Genomic DNA, 20,283 nt, shown 5'->3' with positions numbered 1-20,283 from the left:
CAGACCAAGCCGTGTCTTGGTTTAACTCTTATCTTACTGACAGGATGCAGTGCGTCTCCCATAACAATGTGACCTGGGACTATGTCAAGGTAACGTGTGGAGTTCCCCAGAGTTCAGTTCTTGGCCCTGCACTCCTTAGTATCTACATCATAGGCAAATACGGTGTTAGCTTCCATTGTTATGCTGATGACACCGAACTCTACATGCCCTTAAACCTGACCAACACGCCGGATTGTAGTCAGCTGGAGGCATGTATTAATGAAATTAAACAATGGATGTCTGTTAACTTATTGCAAGTCAATGCCAAGAAAACGGAAATGCTGATTATCGGTCCTGCTAGACACCGACCTCTATTTAATAACACCACCTTAACATTTGACAACCAAACAATTACACAAGGCGACTCGGTAAAGAATCTGGGTATTATCTTCGACCCAATTCTCTCGTTTGAGTCACACATTAAGAGTGTAATGTCACCAAAATCCGTTCCATTTTGTCCGCTAGCGACGCTGAGATCACTATTCATGCTTTTGTTACGCCTCGTCTCGATTACTGTAATGTATTATTTTCGGGTCTCCCCATGTCCAGCATTAAACGATTACAGTTGGTACAAAATGCGGCTACTACACTTTTGACAAGAACAAAAAAGTTTGATCATATTACGCCTTTATTGTATATACGTTTATATACCTATATACATATATACCTATATATCCATACCTATACTGGCTCACCTGCACTGGCTTCCTGTGCACTAAAGGTTTTACTACTTACGTATAAAATACTACACGGTCTAGCTCCAGCCTATCATGCTCATTGTATTGTACCATATGTCCCGGCAAGAAATCTGCGTTCAAAGGGCCACGGCTTATTAGTGATTCCCAGAGCCCAAAAAAAGTCTGCGGGCTATACAGCGTTTTCCGTTCAGGCTCCAGTACTCTGGAATGCCCTCCCGGTAACAGTTCGAGATGCTACCTCAGTAGAAGCATTTAAGTCTCACCTTAAAACTCATTTGTATATTCTAGCCTTTAAATAGAACCCCTTTTTAGACCAGTTGATCTGCCGTTTGTTTTTTTGTCTCCTCTGCCCCCCTCTCCCTTGTGTAGGGAGGGGGGGGGGGAGCAGAGGCATCAGTCGGTCTTAAACGGGGATGCTAAAGAACCGCCTTCGTGCTCTCCCGCCCCACCGTCGCCGAGCTGCACACCTGCTCCCGCTCCAGTTACTGTAATTACGACGAAAACAAGGTTTGGCGCACTAGACTGGATTGTCGGGATGTGGGCGGTGATGAATGAGCGACGGCGGAAACCGCTAACGTAAGCGCGCCTTTCATTGGCGGTGAGTAGCGAGTCCATCGGTTTTAACTCACAGCTGCCGGCGCACATCCTCCAATAAAGATAATCCGATCACGCTCTTCCCGACACAGTCGGACAGGAGACAGTCTGCAGCGCTCAGTAATTGTTCTGCAATTTGGGTGCAGTAATTGGGTTTCTTCGTGATTTGAATAAATGCCCCAATCAAAACACCAAGTAAGGAAAAACACCATACATTCTTCACCTGTGAATGATGGCGTTGTGTATATAGCGCCTCCTATGGTCTCTGACTAGTTCGGCTCTAACTACATTAGCTTTGGAGTAGACTAGCTAAAGATGGCAGTCGCTGAACGTGTAGTATCAGGAGTGGTAGCTGCATTAGAATCATCTCGGAGTAGACCACCAAACGATGGCAGTATCTGCATTTAAAGTGTCAGGAGTTGACGACACAGATGGTCGGTGTCTGCATTTGAAGTACAGTACAAAAAACACCTCAGAAGGACATTAGTCACACTGAAAGTATCAGGAGTAGACCACTCCAGGAATGCAATAGCTGAATTACAAAATGGCAGTGTCTGCATTTGAAGCACCAGGAATAGACGGCACTTGACACTTTTAGAGTATCAGGAGTAGACCACCAAAAGTTTGTAGTAACTGCATTCTAAGTATTTGGATCTGAATACCACAACTTAACAGTAGCTGAATTCCAAGTATCAGGGGTAGACTACTACAAGATAGCAGTAGCTACATCACAAGATGGCAGTATCTGCATTTGAAGTGTCAGGAGTTGACGACACAGATGGTCGGTGTCTGCATTTGAAGTACCAGGAGAATACCACTTCAGAAGGACAATAGTCACATTCAAAGTATCAGGAGTAGACCACTCCAAGATTGCAATAGCCGAATTACAAGATGGCAGTGTCTGCATTTGAAGCACCAGGAATAGATGGCACTTGGCACATTAAGAGTACCAGGAGTTGACCACTAAAGGCTTATAGTAGCTGCATTCTAAGTATTTAGATCTGAATACCACGACTTAGTAGTAGCTGAATTCCAGGTTTTAGGGGTAGACCCCTACAAGATAGCAGTAGCTACATCACATGGCAGTATCTGCATTTGAAGTGTCAGGAGTTGACGACACAGATGGTCGGTGTCTACATTTGAAGTACCAGGAAAATACCACCTCAGAAGGACAATAGCCACATTGAAAGTATCAGGAATAGACCACTCCAGGATTGCAATAGCCGAATTACAAGATGGCAGTGTCTGCATTTGAAGCACCAGGAATAGATGGCACTTGGCACATTAAGAGTACCAGGAGTTGACCACTAAAAGCTTATAGTAGCTGCATTCTTAGTATTTAGATCTGAATACCACGACTTAGCAGTAGCTGAATTCCAAGCATCAGGGGTAGACCACTACAATATAGCAGTAGCTACATCACATGGCAGTATCTGCATTTTAAGTGTCAGGAGTTGACGACACAGATGGTCGGTGTCTGCATTTGAAGTACAGCACAAAAACACCTCAGAAGGACATTACCCACATTGAAAGTATCAGGAGTAGACCACTCCAGGATTGCAATAGCCGAATTACAAGATGGCAGTGTCTGCATTTGAAGCACCAGGAATAGATGGCACTTGGCACATTAAGAGTACCAGGAGTTAACCACTAAAAGCTTATAGTAGCTGCATTCTAAGTATTTGGATTTGAATACCATCACCAGTACAAGACGGCAGTAACCTCACTTGAAGCACCAGCAGTAGAGCAGTACAAGATGGCAGTAACTACATTTAAATTACCGGCAGTCGACCAGTACAAGATGGCTGTAACTACACTAAAAGTACCAACTGTTGACCAGTACAAGATGGCTGTAACTACATTTGAAGTACCAGCAGTCGAGCAGTACGAGATGGCTGTAACTACATTCGAAGTATTAACAGTAGACCAGTCCAAGATGGCAGTAACTACCAGTACACATGAGCAGTATTTTGTCCAGTATTAAATCAGTTCGTAATACGGCAGCACTTTTTGTTCCGTTAATGTTTTTCAGTTAAACACATTTGAGAAGAAGTAACAATGGTAACAAACAGACATATTGGAATATGTTCCGGATTGTTCTCCCACTTTCTAGGTTGAGCAGAAATATTTTTCTCATTGCCACAAAAAAAAACTGATTTCTTCTATTCGGCGAGCAGCACGACACGTGCGATGGCGACGGCGCATCGCCACAACACGGAAAGAGGTAAACAAACTAAATCGAGAGCGATCCTATGTGTCTTGCTCAAGGGCACAACGGCTGTGACGGAGTTGGTAGAAGTTGGGGAATTGAACCAGGAACTCTCAGGTTGCAGGCATGGCCACTCTCCCAACCGCGCCACGCCGTCCCCACATTTACTCTCTGTAAAGCACCAGTTCCATAATACTACCACCACCACTGCGCCTCGTACTGCCTCTGCCTCCGTCAGTCCGTCTCTGCAGCACCCAGCATTGTCCCACCCACAGAACCATCTGATTGGGTACACGCAGAGCGGCAACAGCCAATCAGCAGTGAGTATTCAGAGCGCATGGAGTCAGAGGCAGGCAGAGCAGACAGGTGTTTAGCAGGTGAGCATAATGCAGCGGACTCTCCCCAAATTATAATAAACACCTCCCAGTCAACCACTAGTAACATCACTATCACTATGAGCCCGTTGACATTCTAGAAACCTAAGCGGCAGCTCAGCTCGCTCGCAGTCCTTCAGGTCCAACCTTAACTAAGCAATACTCTGGGGGGAACACTGAAATTCATTCATGAATGTTTTTGTGCTCCAATCACAAAAAATAAGAGTTGTACAAATTATTGGTAACTCAAGACAGCCATGGGTATGTCAACTTTTGACCACGACTGTATATGTACTGTACATTAGAATAATACCAAAAAATAACCCAACAAGATACAAAGGCGGTATATTAAAGATTTTGTATACATGGTAGATGTGGACTTGGAGAAGGCATTGGACCGTGTCCCTCGGGAAGTCCTGTGGGGAGTGCTCAGAGAGTATGGGGTATCGGACTGTCTTATTGTGGCGGTCCGCTCCCTGTATGATCAGTGCCAGAACTTGGTCCGCATTGCCGGCAGTAAGTCGAACACATTTCCAGTGAGGGTTGGACTCCGCCAAGGCAGTCCTTTGTCACCGATTCGGTTCATAACTTTTATGGACAGAATTTCTAGGCGCAGTCAAGGCGTTGAGGGGTTCTGGTTTGGTGACCGCAGGATTAGGTGTCTGCTTTTTGCAGTTGATGTGGTCCTGATGGCTTCATCTGACCGGGATCTTCAGCTCTCACTGGATCGGTTCGCAGTCGAGTGTGAAGCGACCGGAATGAGAATCAGCACCTCCAAGTCCGAGTCCATGGTTCTTGCCCGGAAAACGGTGGAATGCCATCTCCGGGTTGGGGAGGAGACCCTGCCCCAAGTGGAGGAGTTCAAGTACTTAGGAGTCTTGTTCACGAGTGAGGGAAGAGTGGATCGTGAGATCGACAGGCGGATCGGTGCGGCGTCTCCAGTAATGCGGACGTTGTACCGATCCGTTGTGGTGAAGAAGGAACTGAGCCGGAAGGCAAAGCTCTCAATTTACCGGTCGATCTACGTTCCCATCCTCACCTATGGTCATGAGCTTTGGGTCATGACCGAAAGGATACGATCACGGGTACAAGCGGCCGAAATGAGTTTCCTCCACCGGGTGGCGAGGCTGTCCCTTAGAGATAGGGTGAGAAGCTCTGCCATCCGGGAGGACCTCAAAGTAAAGCCGCTGCCTCCTCCACATCGAGAGGAGCTAGATGAGGTGGTTCGGGCATCTGGTCAGGATGCCACCCGAACGCCTCCCTAGGGAGTTGTTTAGGGCACGTCCAAACCGGTAGGAGGCCACGGGGAAGACCCAGGACACGTTGGGAAGACTATGTCTCCCGGCTGGCCTGGGAACGCCTCGGGATCCCCCGGGAAGAGCTAGACGAAGTGGCTGGGGAAAGGAGAAGTCTGGGTTTCCCTGCTTAGGCTGTTGCCCCTGCGACCCGACCTCGAATAAGCGGAAGAAGATGGATGGATGTTAGATTAAAAGTAAGTACAATAAGGAAGTAAGACACAGGTGGCCATGTTCGGACATTTTTTGGATTGATATTGATATTTTCCTGTTAAAGTGTCTGGAAGCCTTAATTAAAACCTCTAAAGGCTTTTCTGCCTTGCCTCTGGATAGGGCGGGTCCGCATTTTCTCCGCTCCCTCCTTTCCTGGCTGGCTCTCTTCATTTTTGTCTCTGTCTGAACTTTTTGAAGCCTCTTACTTTGAGCTGTCCTCAATCTAAACATCAGACATGGATATGATCAGCAGGACTCTCGATGCAATTGACCAAGTATTTTCGACGGGGAAAAGAGGTTCGGGGGAGCCTGGCTGCCCTGATGGAAACCATTGCTGCGGGGTACGTGAGAGACTCCTGGGATAGATGGAGAATCATGTGCCTCTCATAGGAAGACATCTACCTATTGGAACCATGATCGCGGGATACCTGCTGATTGGGCTTGGCATTGCTCTGGTGTATCGTCAAATTCGAAAGATGATGGCGGCCACTCAAGGAGCCCAAAGGCTGACTATTGAATATTACTAAAAAGTAATATTCAATATTTTACTCAATATTTTAGAATATTGAATTGAATTTGAGAGAGCCGGCATGGACTAGGAACAGGCAAGCCATTGTTTTGTCTGTTTTCGAAAAACAAACATCATATTCTACGATTAGACTCCCTCGAAGGGCCTTGACGCTAGGACCAGGCTGTTCTGAGAAAAACCCCAGAGGACACCGCAATGATGTACGCTTTTGACCTCTCTTCTCAACGACACCTGGAGTCGAAGTTTTTCAGATCGACCTCAGTCTACAAAAACATAACACCATCACACCCAAGACAATTGCCCCCCCCCCCCCCCCCCCCCCCCCCCCCCCCTCTGTGCGATGTTGTCGTGATTACATGTAAACGTGTTTATGTGTGCATTGCAAATTAGGTTTTTACCCTTGGACTCAGCCTGGACCCCCTCCCGTGGGTCCAGCATTTGACTGATATTTTTTTACCCTTCCCCCCTTTCCCAATATCACCTGTTTCCCACCTTTTTTAAGGAGCGCCGTAAAAATGGCCGATCCATTGGCGGTCCCGTTTTGTCTCCCTCTTAGTGGGACTGTGCCAAAAATGTACTTTTCAGTTCTTATGTGTCTTGTGCAATCGACAATGATTGATTTCCATTTTAGTGGCCACATGCGTGGACAGCACCTTTTAGCTTGTATTTCCAAAATTGTGTACACTACTGAATTGGGTCTTATGGCCACTTATGTGGACACGTATACTGCCATCTGGTGGTGTCAAAAGAGAATAGCATACAATGGAATTTGTAAAAAAAAAAAGTGTAAAAAAATGAGAATTAGCATATCACTAAATATGAAGTACACGTTTGTGTACTTATGGACTAAGTACATCATATGAAAAGACGATTCTTAGTTTTTATTCTAATTAGGGTCCAAAATCCTAAATAGCAAAATAAATTAAAAAACCATGTAAACAAAAAGCTGGGCCTTGAGAGATTTTTAGCGAGAGCTGCAGACTAATTAGCCAAAGTCTCTGGTGTGGTACGTAGGCGGCGGCATGGAAGGAACGCAGACAGGCCCGGCGGCATTTTGGCTGCGGCTGATCAACAAAGCGCAGGTCAAACTCATTTAGCTGATGAGGTTTTCATCTCCTCATCGCTCAGACTCTCAGTGGCGGCGATGCCGCCGCCGCGTCGCCTTCGCACGAAGAAAGGGGGAGGACTTATTGCGGTGCTCGTGGTTGACCTGATAAGAGGTACACACAGCCACTGGTAAGGGGTAGTACCTCCTCCAGGAAGTACTTGTCTACTCCACAACCATACAGCCATTAATTATCGGGGTACACAGTTCATTCATTATTATTATTAAATGCACATTTCATATGATAACATGAATTATTATAAATATTTCCAAATTCATAACAGGTATGGGTGTGATATGTTCACAATAATACAGGACACTTAAGTTATAAAGTAATAAACATTACTTTTCATAATTGACTTGCAAAGACAAGATACTTAATGTTTCCAGCTGAGAAACGTTGTTATTTTTTGCAAATATTAGCTCACTTGGAATTTGACGCCTGCAACGTGGTTCAACAATTGCTGGGCAAGAGTGGCAAAAAGACTGCGCAGGTTGAGAAATGCTCATCCAACATCAGGTGACAGGCTAATTGGGAACAAGGTGGATGCCATGATTGTCCATCCCAAATTCTTTTGGATGACGTATATGTTGAGTAAAAAGGACCCCAGAGACAGAACGGTACAATAGCACATTTTACTGAAGCTTCAGGAGACCAACCCTCTAGGGATGGGTACCAAACTAGGCGTTTCTGTAGGGATTGGTGCACGTGATCGGTCTTCCTCCTCGGGGGAATGAAACACAACCGCTCAATCCCAAGTTCTTTTGGATGACATATATGTTGAGTAAAAAAGGACCCAGAGACAGAACGGTACAATACCACGTTTTACTGAAGCTTCAGGAGACCAGCCCCTCGAGGGATGGGTACTAAACTAGGCGTTTCTGTAGGGATTGTTGCACGCGACCAGTCTTCCTCTCAGGGAATGAAACACACTGGTCGATCCCAAGTTCTTTTGGATTACATATATGTTAAGTAAAAAGGACCACAGAGACAGAATAGTACAATAGCACGTTTTACTGAAGCTTCAGGAGACCAGCCCTCTACGGATGGGGTACCAAACCAGTCTTCCTCTCAGGGAATGAAACACACTGGTCGATCCCAAGTTCTTTTGGATGACATATATGTTGAGTAAAAAGGACCCCAGAAACAGAACGGTACAATACCACGTTTTACTGACGCTTCAGGAGACCAGCCCTCTAGGGATGGGTACCAAACTAGGCGTTTCTGTAGGTATTGTTGCACGCGACCAGTCTTCCTCTCATCCTCTCAGGGAATGAAACACACTGGTCGATGCCAAGTTCTTTTGGATGACATATATGTTAAGTAAAAAGGACCACAGAGACAGAATAGTACTATTCCACGTTATACTGAGCTTCAGGAGACCAGCCCTCTAGGGATGGGTACCAAACTAGGCGTTTCTGTAGGGATTATTGCACGCGACCAGTCTTCCTCTCAGGGAATGAAACACACTGGACGATCCAAAGTTCTTTTGGATGACATATATGTTCAGTAAAAGGGACCCCAAAGACAGAACGGTACAATACCATGTTTTACTGAAGCTTTAGGAGACCAGCCCTCACAATGCGACCATAGCATCAGCAAGCGAGGCTTTAATACAGACAAAAAGTGTCAGCTTCTTTACAGCGGACACAACCCCTCTCGGCCAGAAAGGACAGAAGCTGCTTCTTCAAAACAGATAAGGAACTGGCCAAAACAAAAACGAGTCCTTAATGCAAAACAAAGAGTTTACTAGCAGGAGTAAGATAAAAGCAAGGAGGTCAGGAGAAGACACACTACATGGGAAAATACAAGCTGCTTTTAAACATGACTATGGATTAAAAAAGAACACTTAAAATATGTCTCATTCTTACAGTACCAACTGAATTTTGTCACCACTACTGGATATTGATGTCAAATCAAATGGTACCGTATTTTGATACCTTTGTTGCACTTCACGTCACATAACGGTGGCACGGCTCAAGCACTTGGCGGGAAAACAGGCGTATTCGTAGCGGGCTGCCTCCAGGAAACATTGCTATTTTCCCATAACAACAAAGTAAGAATACCTGATAGAAAGCGCTCAAAAGTAGGCTCTGCTTCTCAAACATTTTTTGCAAATATTAACTCATTTGGAATTAGATGCCTGCAACATGTTTCAAAAAAAGCTGGCACAAGTGCCAAAAAAGACTGAGAAAGTTGAGGAATGCTCATCAAACACTTATTTGGAACATCCCACAAGTGAAAAGGCTATTGGGAGGAGGTGGATCCCATGATTGGGTGTAAAACCATCTTCCGTGAAACGCTCAGTCATTCACAAACAAGGACGGGGCAAGGGTCACCACTTTGTCAACACATGCGTTCAAGTTTAACGGTTTAAGAACTTTTCTCCACGAGCTGTTGCAAGGAATGTAGGGATTTCACCATCTATGGTCCGTCACATTGGACGGCGTGGCGCAGTGGGAGAGTTGCCGTGCGCAACCTGAGGGTCCTGGTTCAAATCCCACCTAGTACCAACCTCGTCACGTCCGTTGTGTCCTGAGCAAGACACTTCACCCTTGCTCCTGATGGGTGCTGGTTGGCGCCTTGCATGGCAGCTCCCTCCATCAGTGTGTGAATGTGTGTGTGAATGGGTAAATGTGGAAGTAGTGTCAAAGCGCTTTGAGTACTTGAAGGTAGAAAAGCGCTATACAAGTACAACCCATTTATTTATTTATTTATTTATATCATCAAAAGGTTCAGAGAATCTGGAGGAAATCAGTGCACGAAAGCAGCAACCCTGCGACTTTCCATCCCTCAGGCGGTACTGCGTCAAAAAGCGACATCGACGTGTAAAGGATATCACCACATGGGCTTAGGAACACTTCAAAAAACCACTGTCAGCAACTACAGTTCGTCGCTACATCTGTACGTGCAAGTTAAAACTCTACTATGCAAAGCGAAAGCTATTTATCAACAACACCCAAAAAATCTGCCGACTTCGCCGAGGTAAAAAATTGGTCTCCTCAGTTCCCAAATGGTTTACTGAGTGTTGTTAAGAGGAAAGGCCATGCAACACAGTGGTAAAAAAATGCCCCTGTGACAACTTTTTTGCAATGTGTTGCTGCTGTTAAATTCAAAGTTAATGATTATTTGCAAAAGATAAATAGGTTTCTCACTTCGAACATTAAACATCTTGTCTAGAAATAAATCTAAATATTAAAAATAATCTAAGTAAAGCGCCAACGCAAGAGGTTACATGCAAAATTTCACCAGTAGCGACATAAAAAAGGGGTGTCCAAACTCGTTTTAATCGCGGGCCGTATCGCAATATGGCTGCCATCTGAGGGCCACTTCTAACAGTGAATGATATCATTGCACGATTGCCTTCGCATTCGATGATTTGTTTTTTTCATGTACAATGTAAAAATGTACGGTAAAATATAGTGTTTTTTCCGTTTTTTTGGTTTTTTTTTTGGTAAAGTACACTCCGATATGGGCATCTACATCGACAATATGATTTGCCTGAGTAGCTGGACAGGACATTTAAAAATCAATAATTAAATACGAAGCGACATCAGTGTGTAAAGGATATCACCGCAATGGCTCGGGAACACTTCAGTAAACCACTGTCAGTAAATACAGTTTGTCGCTACGTCTGTAAGTGCATGTTAAAACTCTACTGTGCAAAGCGAAAGCCATTTATCAACAACACCCAGAAGCGCCGCCGATTTTGCTGGGCCAAAAATTGGTCTCCGCTCAGTTCCCAAACGTTTGCTGAGTGTTGGTAAATGGAAAGGCCCTGCAACACAGTTGTTATTAGAGATGTCCGATAATGGCTTTTTGGCCAATATCCGATATCGTCCAACTCTTAATTACCGATTCCGATATCAATCGAAACCGATATATACAGTCTTGAAATGAACATATTATTATGCCTAATTTTGTTGTGATGCCCCACTGGATGAATTAAACAATGTAACAAGGTTTTACGAAATAAATAAACTCAAGTAGCGGGCGGGTGTATATTGTAGCATCCCGGAAAAGTTAGTGCCGCAAGGGGTTTTGGGTATTTGTTCCGTTGTGTTTATGTTGTGTTACGGTGCAGATGTTTGTCATTCTTGTTTGGTGTGGGTTCACGGTGTGGCGCATATTTGTAACAGTCTTCAAGTTGTTTACACGGCCACCCTTAGTGTGACCTGAATGGCTGTCAACCAAGTATGCCTTGCATTCATTTGTATTGTCGCCCCTTCCAGAGGGTGGCCATGGACATTCTGGAGTTGCCCATAAGTCCCATGGGGGGTCCCAGTGTTTCCGACCTTTCCAGAGGGTGGCCATGGACATTCTGGAGTTGCCCTTAAGTCCCATGGGGGGGGGTCCCAGTATTGTCTCCCCTTCCAGAGGGTGGCCATGGACATTTTGGAGTTGCCCATAAGTCCCATGGGGGGGGTCCTAGTATTGTCACCCCTTCCACAGGGTGGCCATGGACATTCTGGTGTTGCCCATAAGTCCCATGGGGGGTCCCAGTGTTGTCCCTCCTTCCAATGGGTGGCCATGGACATTTTGGAGTTGCCCATAACTCCCATGGGGGGGTCCTAGTATTGTCGCCCCTTCCAGAGGGTGGCCATGGACATTCTGGTGTTGCCCATAAGTCCCATGGGGGGTCCCAGTGTTGTCCCTCCTTCCAATGGGTGGCCATGGACATTTTTGTGTTGCCCATAAGTCCCATGGGGGAGTCCCAGTGTAGTTTCCCCGTCCAGAGGGTGGCCATGGACATTCTGGTGCTGCCCATAAGTCCCATGGGGGGGTCCCAGTATTGTCTCCCCTTCCAGAGGGTGGCCATGGACATTCTGGTGCTGCCCATAAGTCCCATGGGGGGTCCCAGTATTGTCTCCCCTTCCAGAGGGTGGCCATGGACATTTTGGAGTTGCCCATAAGTCCCATGGGGGGGTCCTAGTATTGTCGCCCCTTCCAGAGGGTGGCCATGGACATTCTGGTGTTGCCCATAAGTCCCATGGGGGTTCCCAGTGTTGTCCCTCCTTCCAATGGGTGGCCATGGACATTCTTGTGTTGCCCATAAGTCCCATGGGGGGGGTCCCAGTGTAGTTGCCCCGTCCAGAGGGTGGCCATGGACATTCTGTAGTTGCCCATAAGTCCCATTGGGTGGGTTCCAGTGTTGTCTCCCCTTCCAGAGGGTGGCCATGGACGTTCTGGAGTTGCCCATAAAACACATGGGGGGGTCCCAGTGTTGTCTCCCCTTCCAGATGGTGGCCATGGACATTCTGGTGTTGCCCATAAGTCCCATGGGGTGGTCCCAGTGTAGTCGCCCCGTCCAGAGGGCGGCCATGGACATTCAGGAGTTGCCCATAAGTCCCATCGGGGGTCCCAGTATTGTCGCCCCTTCCAGAAGGTGGCCATGGACATTCTGGAGTTGCTCATAAGTCCCATGGGGGGTCCCAATATTGTGGCCCCTTCCAGAGGGTGGCCACTGACATTCTGGAGTTGTTCATATGTCCCATGGGGGGTCCCAGTGTTGTCGCCTCTTCCAGGGGTGGCCATGGACATTCTGGAGTTGCTCATAAGTCCCATGGAGGGGTCTTAGTATTGTCGCCCCTTCCAGAGGGTGGCCATGAGCATTCTCGAGTTGCCCATTAGTCCATTGGGGGAATGCCAGTGTAGTCCCCCCTTCCAAAGGGTGGCCATGGACATTCTGGTGCTGCCCATAAGTCCCATGGGGGGTCCCAGTATTGTCTCCCCTTCCAGAGGGTGGCCATGGACATTTTGGAGTTGCCCATAAGTCCCATGGGGGGGTCCTAGTATTGTCGCCCCTTCCAGAGGGTGGCCATGGACATTCTGGTGTTGCCCATAAGTCCCATGGGGGTTCCCAGTGTTGTCCCTCCTTCCAATGGGTGGCCATGGACATTCTTGTGTTGCCCATAAGTCCCATGGGGGGGGTCCCAGTGTAGTTGCCCCGTCCAGAGGGTGGCCATGGACATTCTGTAGTTGCCCATAAGTCCCATTGGGTGGGTTCCAGTGTTGTCTCCCCTTCCAGAGGGTGGCCATGGACGTTCTGGAGTTGCCCATAAAACACATGGGGGGGTCCCAGTGTTGTCTCCCCTTCCAGATGGTGGCCATGGACATTCTGGTGTTGCCCATAAGTCCCATGGGGTGGTCCCAGTGTAGTCGCCCCGTCCAGAGGGCGGCCATGGACATTCAGGAGTTGCCCATAAGTCCCATCGGGGGTCCCAGTATTGTCGCCCCTTCCAGAAGGTGGCCATGGACATTCTGGAGTTGCTCATAAGTCCCATGGGGGGTCCCAATATTGTGGCCCCTTCCAGAGGGTGGCCACTGACATTCTGGAGTTGTTCATATGTCCCATGGGGGGTCCCAGTGTTGTCGCCTCTTCCAGGGGTGGCCATGGACATTCTGGAGTTGCTCATAAGTCCCATGGAGGGGTCTTAGTATTGTCGCCCCTTCCAGAGGGTGGCCATGAGCATTCTCGAGTTGCCCATTAGTCCATTGGGGGAATGCCAGTGTAGTCCCCCCTTCCAAAGGGTGGCCATGGACATTCTGGTGCTGCCCATAAGTCCCATGGGGGGTCCCAGTATTGTCTCCCCTTCCAGAGGGTGGCCATGGACATTTTGGAGTTGCCCATAAGTCCCATGGGGGGGTCCTAGTATTGTCGCCCCTTCCAGAGGGTGGCCATGGACATTCTGGTGTTGCCCATAAGTCCCATGGGGGTTCCCAGTGTTGTCCCTCCTTCCAATGGGTGGCCATGGACATTCTTGTGTTGCCCATAAGTCCCATGGGGGGGGTCCCAGTGTAGTTGCCCCGTCCAGAGGGTGGCCATGGACATTCTGTAGTTGCCCATAAGTCCCATTGGGTGGGTTCCAGTGTTGTCTCCCCTTCCAGAGGGTGGCCATGGACGTTCTGGAGTTGCCCATAAAACACATGGGGGGGTCCCAGTGTTGTCTCCCCTTCCAGATGGTGGCCATGGACATTCTGGTGTTGCCCATAAGTCCCATGGGGTGGTCCCAGTGTAGTCGCCCCGTCCAGAGGGCGGCCATGGACATTCAGGAGTTGCCCATAAGTCCCATCGGGGGTCCCAGTATTGTCGCCCCTTCCAGAAGGTGGCCATGGACATTCTGGAGTTGCTCATAAGTCCCATGGGGGGTCCCAATATTGTGGCCCCTTCCAGAGGGTGGCCACTGACATTCTGGAGTTGTTCATATGTCCCATGGGGGGTCCCAGTGTTGTCGCCTCTTCCAGGGGTGGCCATGGACATTCTGGAGTTGCTCATAAGTCCCATGGAGGGGTCTTAGTATTGTCGCCCCTTCCAGAGGGTGGCCATGAGCATTCTCGAGTTGCCCATTAGTCCATTGGGGGAATGCCAGTGTAGTCCCCCCTTCCAAAGGGTGGCCATGGACTGTATGCACTGCCCAACTAAACAGCTCACAGTGTCGCTCGTTGCCTGTTTGAGGACTATATTTTGGTGCATGGTGTCCCTGAAATCCTGTATAGCGACCAGGGTCGCCAGTTTGAAGCATTGGGTTATGACAGAAAGGACGAGAGCGGCCGAAATGAGTTTCCCCCGCCGGGTAGTGGGACTCTCCTTTAGAGATAGTGTGAGAAGCTCTGTCATCCGGGAGGAACTCAAAGTAAAGTCGCTGCTCCTCCACATGGAGAGGAGCCAGATGAGGTGGTTCGGGAATCTGGTCAGGATGCCACCCAAACACTTCCGGTAGGAGGCCACAGGGAAGACCCAGGACATGTTGGGAAGACTATGTCTCCCAGCTGGCCTGGGAACGCCTCGGGATTCCCTGGGAAGAGCTGGACCAACTAGCTGGGGAGAGGAAAGTCTGAGCTTCCCTGCTTAGGCTGCAGCCCCCGCGACCCGACCTCGGATAAGCGGATGGGTGGGTGGATACCGATGTCAATAATGACATTAATATACAATATCGGGACTAAAGGACAACACTGCAGCTAAACTAGCGCTTTGTTTACAATTACTTCTCAATTAAACCCAAAAGGCCTGTACTTGTATTACGTTAGCCAGTTAGCTTTAGCCATCTAGCTGACTAATGTATTTTCACTCTGGTTAGGCGCATGATAAAATAATAACGACCACATTGATGATCTTGGATCTTGAAGACGTGGCCTTTTGAGTTCGGGAGGATTCTTACCTGTTTCAGAGGGTTTTGGACCTTTTAAAAAGCAAACATGGAGCAGAATGTGTGCCAAAAACAAGCTCCATTGATTCCAATGAAGCTTAAACTGTGGGCAGGGTCTAATATATTACTGCCCTGTGATTGGTCAGTCAATATTTGGTGGGTGTGGTTTAAAAAAAAAGGGTTTTCCGGCAGCCTGGCCGTGTTAACACGTAACATTAGCGCCTCTTAGCGGTCAAAATGCAGTACTGACATTTTTATTATTTTTTTTATGTCCTATTTGTTTGTGTGCGCAAGCGTGACGCAACACTGCCCTCTGGCGGCTGTATGTGTTAAACACAGCTGGTCATTTTTGGCCACTTGGAGGCGCACGTCTAGTGTTTGTAGAGCTGATTTTATTATTGCTGCTGTTAACAAATATGAACATGGTAGAGCAGTTTAGTATATGACCATTTATAACATGAATGAATGAAAAAAGTAGAAATTATACAACATTAGAGACGGAAAAAAAAAACTTGGCTCGAGTGTGTAAAAGCTTGTCTGTGTTGGCCCTGTGATGAGGTGGCAACTTGTCCTGGGGTGTACCCGAGTGCAGTTGGGATAGGCTCCAGCCCCCGTGACCTGGGGAGGTACAAATAAATGAATATATGTACAGATTATGGTTTAAAATAGGATGTGAAATATAATGCAAAGAAGAATGTCATCATGATATGTAGAACAAGAGAAGACAAGGATCTCTTTTTTCCTTCATCCTATCCGTCAGGACAGGTGCTGAGTGTGTGTCATAAAACTAAGTATCTGGGGCACATCATTACTGAGTGATTTTGGGTGATGATGACCTGTACAGATAGCGGCGTATGCTATATGCCCAAGCCAACATGCTGAGAAAGAAATTTTATTATTGTACAAATGATGTAAAGGTCAAATTATTCAGAGCCTATTGCACTCCTTAGTGTACTGCCCCCCTGTGGGTTAATTCCAAGAAGCGCCAGTGCAAGCCAGATGTTTGTTAGTGTTGGGGTGCCCACTTTCTTAGTGTTGCTACATAACTTTATGTATAAGTTTATGTGTAGGGCATCTGAGTCTGAAAATGACATAATTACTGTGTTGACGAACCCTGGCTGCAGTTCTGTTAGATACTCATCTGGACTGTGGAACCATTGGCACAAATGCTTGTATGTTAGAAACTGACATTTGGGCTTTATGTTTCTTTTTAATGGTTGTTTTTTAATGTTTTAGTGTTTTTAATGTTTTGTATTGTGTTTTTTATATGTTTAATGGATCTTAAGGTCTACAATAAAGATTGATGATGATAATGTGTATATATATATATATATATATATATATATATATATATATATATATATATATATATATATATATATATATATATATATAGTCACGGTTATTTGATGACGAACCCCAAGATGCAGAGAAGGAGGCAGGCATTGGGTAAGTAAACATGATTTATTAAAGATACTGAGACAAAAACAAAACCAAAAGGGTACAAACAAAAAGCACGCACATGGGCGGATATAACAAACTAAGGGCTATGAACAAACTAATCGGAAGCAGGGAACAAAAAACAGTAAGCTACAAAACATCTACCAAATATAGCTTACCGCTACGCTGCATTCACACGACTAGTAGGAATGACAAGTAGAAAATGACATTGACACGACAGCAACGACATGTGGCAACGACAATGATCCAGCACTGACTGGAAGACAAAGTGGGTACAAATAGGAGCGGGCTGATTGACTACAGGTGTGGCCATGTGCCAATCAGTCGCAGATGAGGTGACAACAGCACACAGGGAGACAAACAGGAAGCTGAACCAAAATAAGAGCACTTGACAGGAACTAAAGACAGGAGATACTAAACACAGAGGAAACAAAGACAAATGCAGAGGAAAAAACTAAACCATAGACAAACTGTCAGGTGAAAGCCTGACATATATATATATCCATCCATCCATTTTCTACCGCTTATTCCCTTTCGGGGTCGCGGAGGGCGCTGGCACCTATCTCAGCTACAATCGGGCGGAAGGCGGGGTACACCCTGGACAAGTCGCCACCTCATCGCAGGGCCAACACAGATAGACGGACAACATTCACACTCACATTCACACACTAGGGCCAATTTAGTGTTGCCAATCAACCTATCCCCAGGTGCATGTCTTTGGAAGTGGGAGGAAGCCGGAGTACCCGGAGGGAACCCACGCATTCACGGGGAGAACATGCAAACTCCACACAGAAAGATCCTCAGCCTGGAATTGAACCCAGGACTGCAGGACCTTCGTATTGTGAGGCAGACGCACTAACCCCTCTGCCACCGTGAAGCCCCTATATATATAAAAAAAAATATATATATATATATATACACATAAATATATATATATATATATATATATACACATAAATATATATATATATATATATATACATAAATATATATATATATATATATATACACATAAATATTTGTATACTGCTACATATGTATCTAAATGTATACATATAAATATATTTATATATGTACAGTAATGTGTATTATATATCTAATATATATATATATATATATATATATATATATATATATATATATATGCTGCTATGCATATTTTTAAATGTATACATACAAGCATATAAATATATTCATATACGTATATTAATGTGTATTATATATATATATATAAAGTGTATATAAATATACATATATATATTTTTATTTTTTTGTATTCATTTTTAATCATTTCTTAAATTTATTTATTTAAAAATTATTTATAAAAAAATATCGACATGCATATATTTGTATCATTTATTATATGGCTGGATAAAATCATTCTGGGAACATTGTCTAGTAAATGAATGGAATTGTTCCGAAACCCAAGATTTGAAAGTCTATTATTTTTTTTAAATGAACTTCTTTCATGAATCACTTTGAGTAAGTATCGTCTTGCATGAGTTTGTGTGTGCAGTATTGTTCTTCTTCAGAGAGACACCAGCAGCGTCTTGCATTCATCTTTTATTGATGCAATTCTTGGTCAACATGGCATTAATTCATTCTTTGAAACAAACATTAGCTTTACAAGCAGAAAGTCAGTGAGGATCAAAACACAACTTTTTCAAGATTCTGTGCTTTTTTTTTTTCTTTCTTTTTTTTTTTCAAATGTCCGTGTGCAGCCGGTGTTTGCAGATGAAATCTGCGACCTTTGGCTGGCATCATTGCCAATCCTGATGGACCTGACCTTGGCGACCCTTCAGGAATGACCTCAAGTTCACCTCATCCTTTTTTTTAATTTATTTTCTATTTTTTTTTTTTTTATCAAAGGGGAAATGAAGCAGACTTTCTGCGCCCCAGAACAAGCAAAATAAGCACACATGATTGACATGTGAAAGAACAAAGAAACCATCAAAGTGGTCTGTACACAAAACACAAGGGCCCCTTTATAGAAAGGCCATCCTGCCTTAAAAATGTGAAATCCTTGCTGAATAAAAAGTGACACAATAGAGATGATTTCTTTTGAAATGACTCACACTTTGAAGCCTCTTTCAGAAAGGAATGGAAAGAAACTGTTTTAAGGCCAAAGATGACGCACACTCAAAAAAATTACCCAAAAAGTTTGTATTTCTTACTTTTTCGCCAACAGTTCATGACTAAAGTGAACCTGAACGGTGATATAATAATATTTGACTTTTGCTCAGATTATCCTTGAAAAGAAAATATGCATGAATAAATAAAAAAATAATGATGATTCAAAATGACTTTTTTTTTTTAATTTTGATAAAAATTATCAAAACTAATTGTCAATCACGATAAATATGCATAAATACATCGGAAAATAATGATGATTCAAAAGTTTTTTTTACTTTTGATAAAAATAATCAAACTGATTTGTTAATTACCATAATTATGCATAAATAAATAGGAAAATATTGATGATTCAAAATCTTTTTTTACTTTTAATAAAAATTATTAAAACTAATTGTTATTCAAGATAAATATGGATAAATACATAGGAAAATAGCAATGGTTCAAAATGATTTTTTTAACTTTTAATTCAAATTATTACAATAGATTGTTGATTACCATAAATATGCATAAATATATAAGAAAATAATGATGATTCAAAAGTTTTTTTTTACTTTTAATAAAAATTATTAAAACTATTTGTTGTTCAACATAAATATGGATAAATAAATAGGAAAATAATGATGATTCAAAATATATATTTTTTGTACTTGTAATGAAAATAATTTAAAGTAATTGTTAATCACCATAAATATGCACGAATAAATAGGAAAATGATGATGGCTCGAAAATATATTTTTACTTTTAATAAAAATAATCAAAACTAATTGTTATTCACCATAAATATGCATAAATACATAGGAAAATAATGATGGTTCAAAAAGATTGTTTTACTTGTAATACAAATAAAAAAAAGTAATTGTTAATCACCATAAATATACATAAATAAACAGGAAAATGATGTTGATTCAAAATTATTTTTTTCTACTTTTAATAAAAATAATTAAAACTAATTATTAATCACCATAAACATGCATAAATAAATAGGAAAATAATGATGATTCAAAAGTTTTTTTTTTTACTTTTGATAAAAATAATCAAAATGAATCGTTAATTACCATAAATATGCATAAATAAATAGGAAAATAATGATGATTCAAAAGTTTTTTTTAAACTTTTAATAACAATTATTAAAACTAATTGTTATTTAAGATAAATATGGATAATTAAATAGGAAAATACTGATGGTTCAAAATGATTTTTTAACTTTTAATACAAATTATTAAAATTAATTGTTGATTACTATAAATATGCATAAATAAATAAGAAAAGAGTGATCAGTCAAAATATTTTTTTTACTTTTAATAAAAATTATTAAAACTATTTGTTGTTCAACATAAATATGGATAAATAAATAGGAAAATAATGATGATTCAAAAAGGTTTTTTTTCTTGTAATACAAATAATTAAAAGTAATTGTTAATCACCATAAATATGCATAAATAAATAGGAAAATAATGATGATTCAAAAGGGTTTTTTAATTATAA

At 43.6% G+C, this 20,283-nt stretch overlaps 1 long non-coding RNA gene across 1 annotated transcript in view; it reads right to left on the bottom strand.

Annotated features, from left to right (window-relative positions):
- LOC133553885 (uncharacterized) overlaps nucleotides 1–15,299 on the bottom strand; it is a 60,348-nt gene extending 45,049 nt beyond the window's left edge. Inside the window, exon 1 of the long non-coding RNA XR_009806992.1 lies at nucleotides 15,217–15,299. This is a non-coding gene — a long non-coding RNA (uncharacterized LOC133553885). The remainder of the gene's footprint in view (nucleotides 1–15,216) is intronic.
- Nucleotides 15,300–20,283: the final 4,984 nt, after the last annotated feature.

Source organism: Nerophis ophidion, linkage group LG06, assembly GCF_033978795.1.
Source record: "Nerophis ophidion isolate RoL-2023_Sa linkage group LG06, RoL_Noph_v1.0, whole genome shotgun sequence".
Lineage (NCBI taxonomy): Eukaryota > Metazoa > Chordata > Actinopteri > Syngnathiformes > Syngnathidae > Nerophis > Nerophis ophidion.
The sequence above is the reverse complement of the archived record's forward strand: the minus strand, read 5'-3'. Positions and strand labels throughout refer to the sequence as shown.